Below are 14,491 nucleotides of genomic sequence, written 5' to 3' on the forward strand. Positions count from 1 at the left end.
TAAGTTCCAGAATATACACCGCTTTTCTCGTCACGTCATGCTCTGGGCGATAACATTGAACACCTATTAGCCGGTGAACGGCGATCACTTAGAATGCCAAATAAGTACACGGGGCAAAATATACGGACGTTCCAATATTAACGATAGCGCGGCGTTCATATGTTCGTAATTTCATAGTGCGCAAACCTCAATATTTTAACTCGCCAGCGGCGCACTTATTTGATATAACAGCGGAATTTAAGCTATCTTTCAATGTGTGCTCTCTGGGGGCAGGTTGACATGCATTGCGCAGAAATTGGGTCCTAACGAATGTGTGGTTTGTTTCTCTGTGATCGCATACTTCACTGAGTTTCGATATCTCTCAAACTTTGCTTGAATCATTACGCATCACTAGTGTTATTTTTAATTGTTGCTCAGAACTGGCGAATTTGGTTTATTGAATTTCAAACGATACGGAGATGTACATTGCGCAGTTTCTGCACATATATAGAGACCCAAACTTTGCACAATATTGCAACAACGAAAACCACAGTGAGACAAGATGTCTGGAGTTTTTCTTTGAGCGAGAAGTGCGTTACGTTAAAAAGCTCGCGATTACGAAACGTTTACATGATGCAACGAAAATAGATTAAAGGAAGACCTGCCGTGATTACTCCAGTAATCATTGTAGCTTTTCCTAAGGCGTCGTCTGCAACTTTCTGCTACTAAGGTGCATTGAAAACGCGCCGCACTTGGTTGCAACGCTCGCAACGAAGCAACCTCATGATGCAACGAACATAACTGTGAACGGCCGGCTTTCTTTTCTTTTTATTCAGACAAAATAAGTATAGGAGTTACCGCTGCTTGTTGGTGACGGTTACTCCTTTCTACTTGATTAGCAAATACTAATGTAAGAATAAAAATAGATGAAAAATGTAAATTCTTGTATTAGCTAATACTTGGACAAAAAAAAATCGCAGTTCCGCCCGAAAGGCGAAGCACTGATTGGGATAGCAAATTAGTAGATAGCCGTGCGAAGTAAGGATGATAGTTTCATCAGCCGTATAAACATTTGCTTACTAACTGAATTAACAGTGACAGAATATGCAAGCGTGACTCAACAGGGACGTAGCAAAAAATGGCTGTGGCTTAGCTAAGGTTAAGCCCAGGATGCGAAGCATACTAGCCTTTATTTTAGTTGTTGAACCACTGTTTAACCTGGTGAACTGCTGTTGCTTGGCTATATTTGGTTCGGCTAGACGAAGAAACAACTCATACGTTACTCTGCTTCGCCTTCAAGAGTGGAACGCGACAGCGTTCCCGTCGACCCGCCAAGGGGTGTAAGACAGTGGGCTACGGCGCAGCGACTACGCGCCCCGCATTGGACGCGGTGAGCGTCGAGCAACGCAGCGTTCGGCGCGGCAACGAAATGTGCGCCTGAGCAAGCGACGCATGCCTGAGCCTTAGAAACAGCTCGTTTCTAAGGCAACACCGCATTCACTAGAGGCGCTTTTGTACCGCTTTGAAGCATCGAAAAAAAAATCTCGTGGCTCAGTGGTAGCGTCTTCGTCTCAGACTCCGGAGACCATGGTTCGATTCCCACCCAGCCCATCTTGCAAGCTCTTCTTTATTCATGAAGTGCCTGCTGGGATTTATCGCTCATGGCCAACGCCGCCGACACCGACGCTGACGACACCGGCTTTTCCATATTCTATTAAGTTATCATCTACCTTGTTCTCTTTCAAATACGAACTCAATAATTATTTGCTATCTGATTAATTTCCTATAATGTTATTTTGAAAATCAGTAGCTGTATAATTACCATTGATTGTGCATAATTTCTCTTCCTTTTGTTTTTTAATATAGGCCATGACTCAGTTTCTTGGTTATATTTTGCTTATTTTTTATTGTGTTTCTCTGTTCTGTATTCGGCTTTATTTTTTTATATAATTTCAAATCCAAGGGTCCCCGTGCAGTCTCTGACGTTGGGACCCTTGTCTGTATACAATTTCTTGTAACAAATTGTTATGAACAAATAATAAAATTAAACTGAAACTGAAGCATCAGTTAACTTTATCGAGCGTTAAAATGCGCTTGTGACGCAGTTTAAAGGCATCCCCTTTTTTAAGCTCTCGTGAACTTCAAGGACCGCCTGCCACGTGAGACGTTCCCTGGTGTCGTGTGCGCTGTCAATCATTTACGTGGTATGCGACAAGAAGCTGCGCACAAGCGTGGAAATTAACCAACCTCGTTTCTTTTTCTATGCCCACAGATCGGCTCAGTCTGTTCGACGTATGCAATTGGCAGCACCTTAAGGAGCGTTTGGAGACCAGTGTTTGGCAATGTTTGTAGTTATGACATTGCGTGCATTTTTATTCTAACACAGTAATCTGTGCCAATATTCTTCTGCTGTGGCACTTCATGCATCTCTAGCGTATCTGTAATATTTGTCAATTTTATCCCGGTAGACTGAATCACAGGACTCCACAGGTCCTGTGGAGTGCGCCCGCAGCAAGTCGATAGAGGTTAGAAAGAAAGAGAGGAAGAAAGAAAGAAAGAAAGAAAGAAAGAAAGAAAGAAAGAAAGAAAGAAAGAAAGAAAGAAAGAAAGAAAGAAAGAAAGAAAGAAAGAAAGAAAGAAAGAAAGAAAGAAAGAAAGAAAGAAAGAAAGAAAGAAAGATACCGACACCGAAGTGGCGGAAGTAGCTAAACATGTTGTTGCATTAAAAAGGGGAGGTGAACGTAGATAGATAAAGCGTAATAAATAGCGTCACATGAACGTTTGAAGCCATAGGCGCTGTTATTAGACAAGTCCGTGCTGTACAACCATCGTATGCGTCGTAGCTGAACCATCGCAGTCATAGAAATGGCAGCATGGGAATGCCGGTATATAGTGACTTCGGCTTGGCAACGTACTCGGAGAGCCTGGTTACATTGAAGATGCGCCTGGCAAGCTCCGTTCTGTCTGGCATACTGATTACGTGCTCTACTTAAAGAGCATGTAAATAGCACTTTATTTTAGTTTTATGGTTACAAAAAAATATTTTCTTGAATTATGAGAATTTGTCATTGTATGTACAATTATATGAAAAGTAACAAGCATCACCGGGCCGCTAAAGATGGGAGACAGACGACAAGATTCGCGCTCGCTTTGGAATAGACTGTCGTCTTTTCTTGCTCTTCTTCGCTTCGTTATATACTGTAGGTGAATAAACTTCATATAAAGATGTAATATGGGTGATTGAATACCTTCTACGAAAATTTTACTTGAAGAACGCTTTATTTGCGTAGCCATTACCACGTTTTAGACGAAATCTCTTACAACACCAGCCAACATAAGCGTTGCAGACAGATATACCATGATTATCATGAGGGCGCAGTGGCCCTTAGGAAATTTGCATAGACGGTGGCGCCAGATTTCTCTCTCGGTGTTATATTGAGAACCTCTATGATTGCGAGGACGATCATAGAGGCTGTAAATATAACTCCCGAAGTATCATCTTTATAGGTTAGATCCATCCCTAAAGCTACAAGTGCCATCTAAAATTTCCCGCTTTGAGGCGACAGTATTGTGTCGCCATTGGCTCGTGGTGGCATTTACGAGGGCCTACTTGTTTCGCATTGGAATTCGGAATACGCCCATGTGCCACTCTTGCGGAACCACAGAAACGATTGAACATATCCTATGCATCTGTCCCCAATACGACGTCGAGCGCAAAGTTCTCCGTGCAGCACTGAACCAGCTAAACTCTAGAACATTTTCGGTAATGAAGATCCTTGGACCCTGGCCGTAGGCTTTGATGGTACAGAAAGCCACGAAAGCACTCTTGAAATACCTGAAGTCGAGAGGTATTGGGAACCGTGTGCAGGCTCGGTGCGAACCCTCCACTGTACGCGAAACTGTGCTCTCGTTGTCTCTCTCCTCTCTCTCTTCATCCCCATACTGCCTTCGCCCAGTGCAGGGTAGCAAACCAAACGTGCGTCTGGTTAACCTCCCTCCCATTCCTGTCTGTTATTTCTCTCTCTTTCTCTCTTTCTCTCTCTCTCTCTCTCTCTCACTCTATGATCGCAGCACCAGAGTTCCGTCTAATTTTTGCAGGAAGCTTTGCGGCCCGTGCCTCTTTTCCGCCAGTGTGGCTTAAAGGGAAGCTGAAGAGGTTTTAGAATTCGAAGAGTAAGGGTTGTTTCGAAGGCTCCCACAGTGTAATTCAATTCCTGAAGTTATTTTCTCATTGGTGCACGTAGCAGCGCTGCAATCGCCGTTTAAATTTCCGTTGAAGCTCCGACACTCCCCCCGCCCCCACCCCTCCTCACGCGGCAAGCGTAGCGGCGAAAAACGGGGCGGGAGGATGACGTCATTAGAGGGGTCACGTGAGCGCTCTATTCGAATCACGCACCCCGCCGATACCTAAGATGACGTGACGATTGTCTTCACCATCAGAGCCGATCATCCGACGCGCGCCGTCTCCTACAGACGCTGCGGCTAGTTTTTGCTAAATAAAGCGAGTAGCAGTAATTTCTGGCCTGTTAAACTATGATTTTCGTATTCAGGGGGTGAAAAAATTTAACAAATCGCCGAAAGCTCACTTTTTTGAAAAATGCTTCAGCTGCCCTTAAACTCAGTGACGATGAATATGAGAACATAAGGGAACATCGAAGAAAAGCAAAATATTTAAAGAAATATGAAATAAGGTCGCTGAACGAGACCGAAAAAGAATTCAGCTTTTTCGGGCGATGTTTCCAACATGCAAAAAATCTTATGCTCGCTAGAGGGGGCTTTTATTTGAACTTTTTATGAGAAGGATGATGAATTAGGTGACATTGATTTCTTTCTTTTCTTTCTTTTTTGTATCGTACTTGGACAACATAAAAAGAAATTTCAGTCTGTCGTATTTTGGGACGTTCTGTTGTCTGAAGTTCTATTGCCTGACGTCTGTAGTTTTACGTCCTGTAGACGTTCTGTAGTTCTTGATCAATATTTGATTAAAAAGTCGACTGAGAGCTCTTTAGGTCTAGGTAAATTTGTTAGTGAAAAAAAGTAAACAGTGAAAATAAATTTGCGCCCGGGATACGAACTTACGACCTAACACTTCTGAACCCAGTACCTTATCACTGCACCTTATCACGTAGTTCTACATGTATATTTTGACCATGTCAACAGCAATAACCTCTGTCTGCGCTGGTTTTTACATTTGCACGTTGAGAGCCAAGGTGCGCTTACACTCCACCACGTCAACTGGCACCTCTCTAAAAGAGCAACGGTGTTGTTGCCATCGACAAGTACTCCATGAAGTGCTAGAACATTCACTTTGCTTTATGATAGCTATATCAGTTAAGAAATTCCGGAATAGGCAACGGTGACCGGGGACGTTGTAGGGGCTGTTACTGCTAATTTCGATAGTTGTCTCACCCTCTTTGCAATTTTGAGTGCGCATGTAATCTGTGTGTTCAGTGCAAAATAGCTACATAAACATTCGTGGATAAATACTTATTTAGAAAGCCTACCAGTTTCTGTCGCAGGGTGGTGCCGGTTCCAGGATATTCGCACCTGAGCGAGACAGATTTTCACGCAGCTTCGTGGAACAACCCAAAACTGCTTTACCGCTTGGGGAAAAGCTTATGCAATATTTCTCGGCGATTGATTAATGTGTCAGCGTAACACCACGTTTGGGTCCACAGACCCATGCGTCACATCTTACAAAATAAAACAAAATGGATAAGCAGCCACGTTTCCGCATATGCCATGATTTCGATCAGTGTCCGATTTTGAAGCGGCCGGTAGAGAGATTGCTGGTGCCCCGTCGTCATGGCATTTTAATACGGCTGTCGGTGCTATCAGCATTGCATGATTCAGAGAACGCACCATTGAATACCGCGAAGAGAAAAGCACAGCATACACCAATGATTCGCAACTGAGATGTAATGTTTCAAAGCGTCGCGACGGCAAGCGCTTGCGTCACGACGTCCGAGATTATTTCGCTACAATTGGAAGTGCCACATTTTTAACGTTGCGACAGAAAGTGTTTGTCGTCACAACAGAGCACTCCTGTTACTAACGGCATGGGCCAGCTACCTTCTAATTCATGCCCGACTCCAATCTTGACAACTGATTACCAGCGATGGGATTGAGCCCCCAATCCTAACACCACGCATTCGCGCAGACCTTCTGTTTTTGTATAAGCTTCTTCACGGAAACCTGAGCTGCGCTGAGCTACATAATTATGTCTAGCTTCGAATTCCGCAGAAAGTCACAACAGAGCACTGACCGTTTTTTTTCTTCCGGCTTGCGAAAGGGAACATTCTGCTGTGCATAAATTTCAAAATTTGCATAATACCTATTTCGGTTATCTTTATAATTTTCATCAATCGCTTTCGTCGTTCTGCTCACAGCTTCGTATGGTCGTGTGATAGTTTTTCTTGGTGTGGGTGCTTTGTTTCGCCGTGTGATTTAATGTACCTTCAGCTTGCGTATTAATACGTCTAATGTTTCAACGACATTTTCTCCCTTAGATTTAATGTTCTTGGTGCAATGCAGTTACGTGTATTTTGCATGAATCATTTCCGCTTTCTTTATTCACTTTCGCTTACGTTCGTAGTTTTAACTGTACATTTTTTTCCCCATTGTACTTACTAATCTTCTGCTCATTCTCGGTTCACCTTACCCTTGTGAACAGATAAGAGCTTGTTTTAGTAACTTGCCTTGTCCTTTGTTGTGTGCCAGTATTTTTCAGAAATCTCTTTTCTGTACGCACATCTTTTCATTTCTTTTTTTTACCTTCCCGGCCACGGCGGCCGCATTTAGATGGGGGCGAAATGCGAAAACACCCGTGTACTTAGATTTAGGTGCACGTTGAAGAACCCCAGGTGGTCAAAATTTCTGGAGTCCTTCACCACGGCGTGCCTCATAATCAAAAAGTGGTTTTGGCACGTAAAACCCCATAATTTAATTATTTCAATTATTTTTTTACTTCACATCCCTTTCCCTCTGTATCTCTTTTTTTAGGGGTACATTATCTTTTTCGTTATATGAGCTGAGCGCCAGTACTAAAACATTATGGTTTTTCCTGAGCCCATAATCTAAAGGCTGGATTATTAATTTGTTTTTATCGAATCTCCCGCATTGTTCGTGTTTTTCTCAATCTTTCTACTTTGAATCCACCTTGACTTTTGTTTGTAAATTGTTCCTTTTCTTAATTATCGTTTTCGTTTCACTTTTTTAATCTCTTTTTGTATTTGTATTTGGCATTTATATTTACACGTGCGCCAGTACGGCTCTTCCTGGGCACCTTACGGCTGTTCACGGGCACCTTATTTCTGTTCCTGGGCGTGTTAAATAAACTGTTGGTTGCTTGGCTGCTTGATATATTTATTTATATAGGAATTCATTGATTATTACGTGCATTTCATTTCTTAGCTGGCCCATGCTTGGCACATATTGTCTGGTTAATCAAATAGGAGTTTCCGGCCGCGTCCATTATGCCAAGGTCTTCTGTTCACGCATTTAATGAAAAAAAAAACATCTGTCTCAGTTGCATAACGGTATCAATTAAGATATATGGACATATCAAATCAATGTCTGCATATATATTTAAAACGGAAGGAACTATTCGGAAAAGAAAAACGAAACATAGTCCGTATGGCGAGACACCTTTCGTTGGTCGCTGGACGAAAAGCACTAAAATTTTTCAAGCAATGAAGCGTGGGCTGTGCTGCAGCCACTGCTCGGCAAAACTAACCAGTCCGTAAAGCATGACGTAGCTAACTTTGACGTCATTCTTGAAAATCCAATGAGTCCGGTAGCACACGTGTCCGCTGTCATATCGATAAGAGGCCAAAGAACGACCAGCGCAGCACCACGAACGAAGCTGTGTTTACCCACCTCTTCAGACAGCAACAAAGTGCCCAGAACACTCGAGTGCTTAACTCTGAGTAATGGTTATGACCGGTTAATATTTCGCGTGATAGAATCTGCGAGGTCGTTTTCCCTGACTATAGTGACAATTCTTCTCTACGGTTCTCGGGTCACTGTGCAAACCTAACAGGGACGGTCAAGATTAAATATATATATATATATATATATATATATATATATATATATATATATAATAGGAAATGAATAGCTCAAAATATGCATCGCGACGCTGGGCTTGCGAAGTGGGATGTTAGTTATCACCTGGCTGCTGTCATGTGAGCGTTGTTGTGTGTTATTAATGTGACTATCTTATTATGAACCGGAACGGAATGATTCTGAAATTGAAAGTTTGGTCACTTAGTCTTTTTATTTTGTTTCTTGAGTAAATAATAAGTAAAAATGTACTTTATTCATGGAGGTTAGGTATTCACGTTGTTTGCAACATTTTTATTCTTGCGCGAATGGCTTTATTTTTTTTTATTTACAGACCCTTGAAAATCTGACATTGCTAAAGGTGCACTGTCGTGAATTCTACCTCGCGATTAGGGTGCTTTTCTGCGTAAGACCGCTATCTTGAGTTAAGTACGTGTGCGAGTTATAGACAAATAAAAACACCCTTATGGGCGCAAATTGGTTTACTGTGGGGCATGCTTCCCTTGCTTTTTTTCTTAGCATGCGACTTAAAGCTCTGACAGTATTTATTCGGTCCTTCGGATTAAACTGTCGAGTAGAGAGCACGCCTGGTCCTTCAAGCAAAGCCTATCAAGCATGCCCGAGGTTCCCGGCCCATTGCAAACTTTGGTATTTGCCAGGAGTGAAGGCTGCCATCGCAGTCTGTCTTTCTCACATCGCCCTTCCGCATTCGTTTGAATTGGACTTGAACCGCCTTCTATTTTCGGCCGGTGATCAGCTCCCCTGCATAGCTGAACAGGTGGCGACGACGTGAATAATAAGGAAATTTATCCGCGAGCTTTATTTTGACCGGCAGTTCCGTCTCACTGCTGCACTAACAGGAGCACCGTGTGGACCTTCAATTAGAACCTTCCCACACAAGCAGCAGCTTCTCGGTGAAGCCTCCCTGACGACGCAGCCCGACTTGAATGTAGGCAGTTATAAAGAAAAACGGAAAAAAGAAAAAAAAGCAATAACAAACAGAAAGTAATATTCAGAACCAGCGCACACATTTGAATCTCTGTGCAGGGAATATTTCGTGAAGCGGTTAACCGAATGCTATAAATGCCTCATCATCATCAACATAATCATCATCATCATCATCATCCTGGTTACGCCCACTGCAGGGCAAAGGCCTCTCCCATGCTTCTCCAACTACCCCGGTCATGTACTAATTGTGGCCATGTTGTCCCTGCAAACTTCTTAATTTTCATCCGCCCACCTCTATATGCTATAAATTACAGCTGCTCATCTGCACCACGCTTTGCAACGTAATGATTACGTGCGTGCCCAGCAAGACGGCAAACACGTGGCGGCCTCCACCGCGCCGCCCACGTGACCCACGTGACCGCGTGTTACAGTGTCTCCGGTATTTGTACAATTTTCTACTCCACTGCCTCCAGGATTTGCCCATTTTTACTCAATAATAAACCGGCCGAGCAGAAACGCGAAACCCCCGAAAATACGGCATCGAAAGCTTCGGCTATATTAGGGGCAGCACACATAGCTACACTGTGTAACCCGAATCGCTACGCGACGGCTTTCTTGTTTCTTAGCTATACGGCAATACAGCGGCAGCAGCAGCCGCTGTCAGCAAAGCCCGCGAGGTTTCGCAAAAACAGATACGCTTTTAGAACATGGAGTTATGGCGTACTTCTGCTTACGTCATCACGAGGCTCGATAACTGCCTCGCGTGGGGAAATAGCTCAAAACGGCGCAATTTCAAAACCTAAGACGATGACGCGCAAAGAAGCGTTTGACATATTTCATATACATGTCAGGAGGACAGACTATTGGTCTAGTTGGTCTTGCATTAGAATTATGGTAGTTTATCGCGAATTATTACACGGACACAAAAGAACAAAGTGGACAAGGACGGACGCTTAAATGTCGGTAGTTTAAACGAAGTTGCGCCTGCAGTGGCCTAGGATCCCCTGGACAGTATGCTAGAATATTGGTTACACAACCTAGAAAGGATATATCTGCGTTACTATAAGTATATACAGGGTGTACTTTTTAGCTGCACCATACTTTTTTTTTTAAATTGCGCGTTGAGGCAGCCATTACTTATACGAGAAACCAAAATGTTCAATTGAATAATTAACGTGGTTACGCTAATTAACATATTAATTAGTTACTTTACGCCACACATTTCAATCTACGAATTACAGCCGCGGAGTTCGGAAGGTGGATCCACTTGGAACAAATTCTCTGGACAGCATCAGTTCCGAGATATGCATTTTTTTTTTAAGAAACCACTATTTTATACATTGGAGCACAAAAGTAACTAGGACACCAGTGCATTTCTGCGGACTCACTGAAAATTATTATCTCGGAACAGGTGCTGTCCAGAGAATTCGCTCCAAGTGGATACGCCGTGCGAACTCAGTGGCTGTAATTCGTAGAATAAAATATGTGGTGTAAAGCACTTAATTAGCGAGTTAATTAGCGTAATTACTTTAATTATTCAAATGAACATTTTGATTTCTCGTAGAAGTAATGGCGGCCTCATCGAGAAATGTAGATCAAGGGTTAGAATTGTGCTATCTGCCATAGCAATCTTTAAGCAATTTGTTGCAGCTAAAGAAAAACACCCTGCATATTCAGTGCTGTACTATCGTAAATTAAGAACCTCCGAAACTGAAGTAATTGGGCACCAACCTGAGACAGGCGCAGCAATGAAAAGTGGAGGGCCCGCGAAGTTTGCACTACTTTACTTATTTCTTCCACGGCAAACGTGGAAAATGCGCTCAATGATGAGAAAGTGACATAAATAATTCTCTACTTATGATCTCCTTAGCTGATTGTATTATGGCAGAAGTCAATGAAGTTTTGTTGAAAGCTTTGTGATCGGAAGCAGCTGGAGGAGCCGGTCAGAAAACGCGCCTGCATTAATAAAGAGCGAAAATGAACGGAGAATCCTTGTCCGACGCTGTCACTTCTTTGCCAGTTTTTTGCTTGACAGCTGCGCTGACTAACGAGGTGCGTGTGTTGGTAAAGAAAAAAGAAAAAAAAACACGACGAGATTGGAATGTGAGCTTCGAACGCTGCCTTGAACCGACTTCAAATTCTATTTTTGTTTCTGCAGTGAAATCTGGGTGGTCTTATCTCTTTCCTAGTGACCACGGAGAGACGTGGGTGCTTTTTCGTAATAATCGGTTCCCCACTTCCAAAGCTTATTCTGTCGCGTACTTCATCTCGTCTTCGCTTTCCTGTGTAGAGCTGATTTTATGCTTTACTGCGTGAGTCAAGTACAGTGCGAAGCCAACTATTGCATTGTACTGATCCAGCTAATTTGCTTTCGGATTCTGAAGGATGTAGTTTTAGAGCAGTTTAAGTGTTGTTCAGACTTAGTTTGCTGCTGTTAGTATGAACAATCTCGCGTAACGAGCGTAACGACCTTGGACGCAGCGGCCATGCAACGGAAGCGTCTGTGTAAGCAAGAGCCAAGAAGTTCTAAATGGTGGCGGAAGCCGGTTGTTATTTTGCAGTTACTGTGCGCCCATCTGTGACCGCAGTGAAGGACGGGGTATTTCGAAGGGGCAGGAAAGCTTGTCAGCTCCAACCAACAAGGTGTAATATCTGCACTTTAAAAAAAATCTTGCCCTCAATTTCCAACTGTTAATTCCGCCAGCAAAATGCACGAACTGTTGTTAAAACAGTAACTGCGTAAGGCAAACTGCACTTTCTACAGAATGTGCACATTCTTATATAATATCAGACCAAAGAACATTGGTCAGTTGCTATTTTCATATGTTTTTATACATGCGTGTTTGTACGCATAATGTGTCCTTTGTCAAGAATTACACACACACACACACACACACACGCGCGCGCACACACACACACACACACACACACACACACACACACACACACACACACACACACACACACACACACACACACACACACACACACACACACACACACACACACACACACACACACACACACACACACACACACACACACACACACACACACACACACACACACACACACACACACACACACACACACACACACACACACACACACACACACACACACACACACACACACACACACACACACACACACACACACACACACACACACACACACACACACACACACACACACACACACACACACACACACACACACACACACACACACACACACACACACACACACACACACACACACACACACACACACACACACACACACACACACACACACACACACACACACACACACACACACACACACACACACACACACACACACACACACACACACACACACACACACACACACACACACACACACACACACACACACACACACACACACACACACACACACACACACACACACACACACACACACACACACACACACACACACACACACACACACACACACACACACACACACACACACACACACACACACACACACACACACACACACACACACACACACACACACACACACACACACACACACACACACACACACACACACACACACACACACACACACACACACACACACACACACACACACACACACACACACACACACACACACACACACACACACACACACACACACACACACACACACACACACACACACACACACACACACACACACACACACACACACACACACACACACACACACACACACACACACACACACACACACACACACACACACACACACACACACACACACACACACACACACACACACACACACACACACACACACACACACACACACACACACACACACACACACACACACACACACACACACACATGCTTTCTTGTTTTGCTTCGACAACCGAAATATTAGTTCTAAGTGTCACCGCCAGCAGCGCTCATGGCGTGTTCCGCACAAAACAGTGTGCTTGTGCACCTACCTACGCAACCGTGTGGCGTAAGCCGCTAATTACGCCATCATGATGGCTGCCGCTTTTGTTTTTCTTCAGCCTCCCCAGGGGCGCGTACGCAAACAAGCGACCGGTATATTCGTGTCCTCCAGCCAGCTCGTCGCGTTTTTCAATGTCGTCGTCATCAGCGACCGAGCGTGCACGGTCACCAAGAGCAAGGAAACGGCGAGAGCGAGGCGGCAACGTCTTGGAAGCGAGTTGACCGCCATTACACCCACTTCGAAACAGCGCGCTTGCTCGGCGCCCATCAGGGAGAGAGAACGGGCGTGGGCCACTCTTGGCGGCAGAAAAGACGGAGGGGGGGGGGGGGGGGGAGCAAGCACCGCGCGCCGGCCGGCAACCCACTACTCCACCTGCGGGGGGCTCAAGGAGATGCGCCCGTGTAAACGTGTAACCGGAGGCGGCAGCATTGCTCGGTTATGAGAAGACGTTTCCCCAGCTCTAACAACTTTCTGAACTGCCTTCTGTAATTATTCATGCATCTTGCATGCATAATCGAAAGCGTACAGTGTAGTGGAAGCTGTGAAGCAGGCACTGCTCATTATACATAATAGTCGGTTCGTTAGTTCGAACTCGGGAAAAGCGACTGTATTTTAACAAAACAACCTATAAATTAATAACGAAACAGTGCGCTTTTTTAGTTTCAGAATCGAAGTAGGTGAACACATAGGGTGCCGCGAAGTTTGCAATTCTTGTTGGTTTTGTGTCACACGAAGTTCACGAGAAGCTATAGCCACAATATGCTTTACCGTTCGAAAGGCTACACGAACACAAAACAGCCCTTCTTTTTTTATTTCTGCGCCATAATTCTTTGTCGTAAGTCTCTAACGAAGACGGATAACACCATGCAATAACGAATCAGGAGTCTGACGAATTGGAGGTTCACGTTCACAAACGGTTCCAATTTGTCTTCACAGGTTTACCATTACTTCCCACTCTGGCCGCCTGTGACGACTTAACGATACTAGAGCCATAACCACTGCGGACGTAGTCGTGGACTGTAGTGTGACGACTTAACGATACTAGAGCCATAACCACTGCGGACGTAGTCGTGGACTGTAGTCCTGATGCGCGAACTTCTTTGTGAGATCGGCGCGGCATGCAGTCAACCTGACGCCGTTTTGTATAGGCACGGCTACGCTGCACGCTTCTCATGAGATGCTGTTTGAGCGCGTCCGCCGCGACAAAGCAGCTCGTTTCGTAGCTCACTTAGCGTCGCTATCGTTGTTCCTTTCCTCTCGTACTCCGCTTCTTACTAGCGCTCGCGAAGTACGCCCTCATCACGACGAGGGTCATCGCCTTCGCAGGGCGTGGACTCGCGGCCCGTGCCAGCCCTTCGCCCGACGCCTTCGGCTCGCTGTCGCGCTGGGCGCGGTGGGCCGCTGTCGCAGCGCAAGGTGGGTCAGCGTCCCACCGCCGCGCCAGGCGTGCGCGCAGGTTCTTTCGAATAAGCGCTACTTACGAACCGTCCCACTCGGG

The 14,491-nt window shown here is 44.7% G+C and overlaps 1 protein-coding gene across 4 annotated transcripts in view; it reads left to right on the forward strand.

Moving 5' to 3' along the window:
* LOC135910189 (uncharacterized) overlaps positions 1 to 14,491 on the forward strand; it is a 328,772-nt gene that overhangs the window by 110,250 nt on the left and 204,031 nt on the right. The gene's annotated exons all lie outside the window — the stretch shown is intronic.

This window comes from Dermacentor albipictus, chromosome 1, assembly GCF_038994185.2.
Source record: "Dermacentor albipictus isolate Rhodes 1998 colony chromosome 1, USDA_Dalb.pri_finalv2, whole genome shotgun sequence".
In the NCBI taxonomy this organism is placed as follows: Eukaryota; Metazoa; Arthropoda; class Arachnida; order Ixodida; family Ixodidae; genus Dermacentor; species Dermacentor albipictus.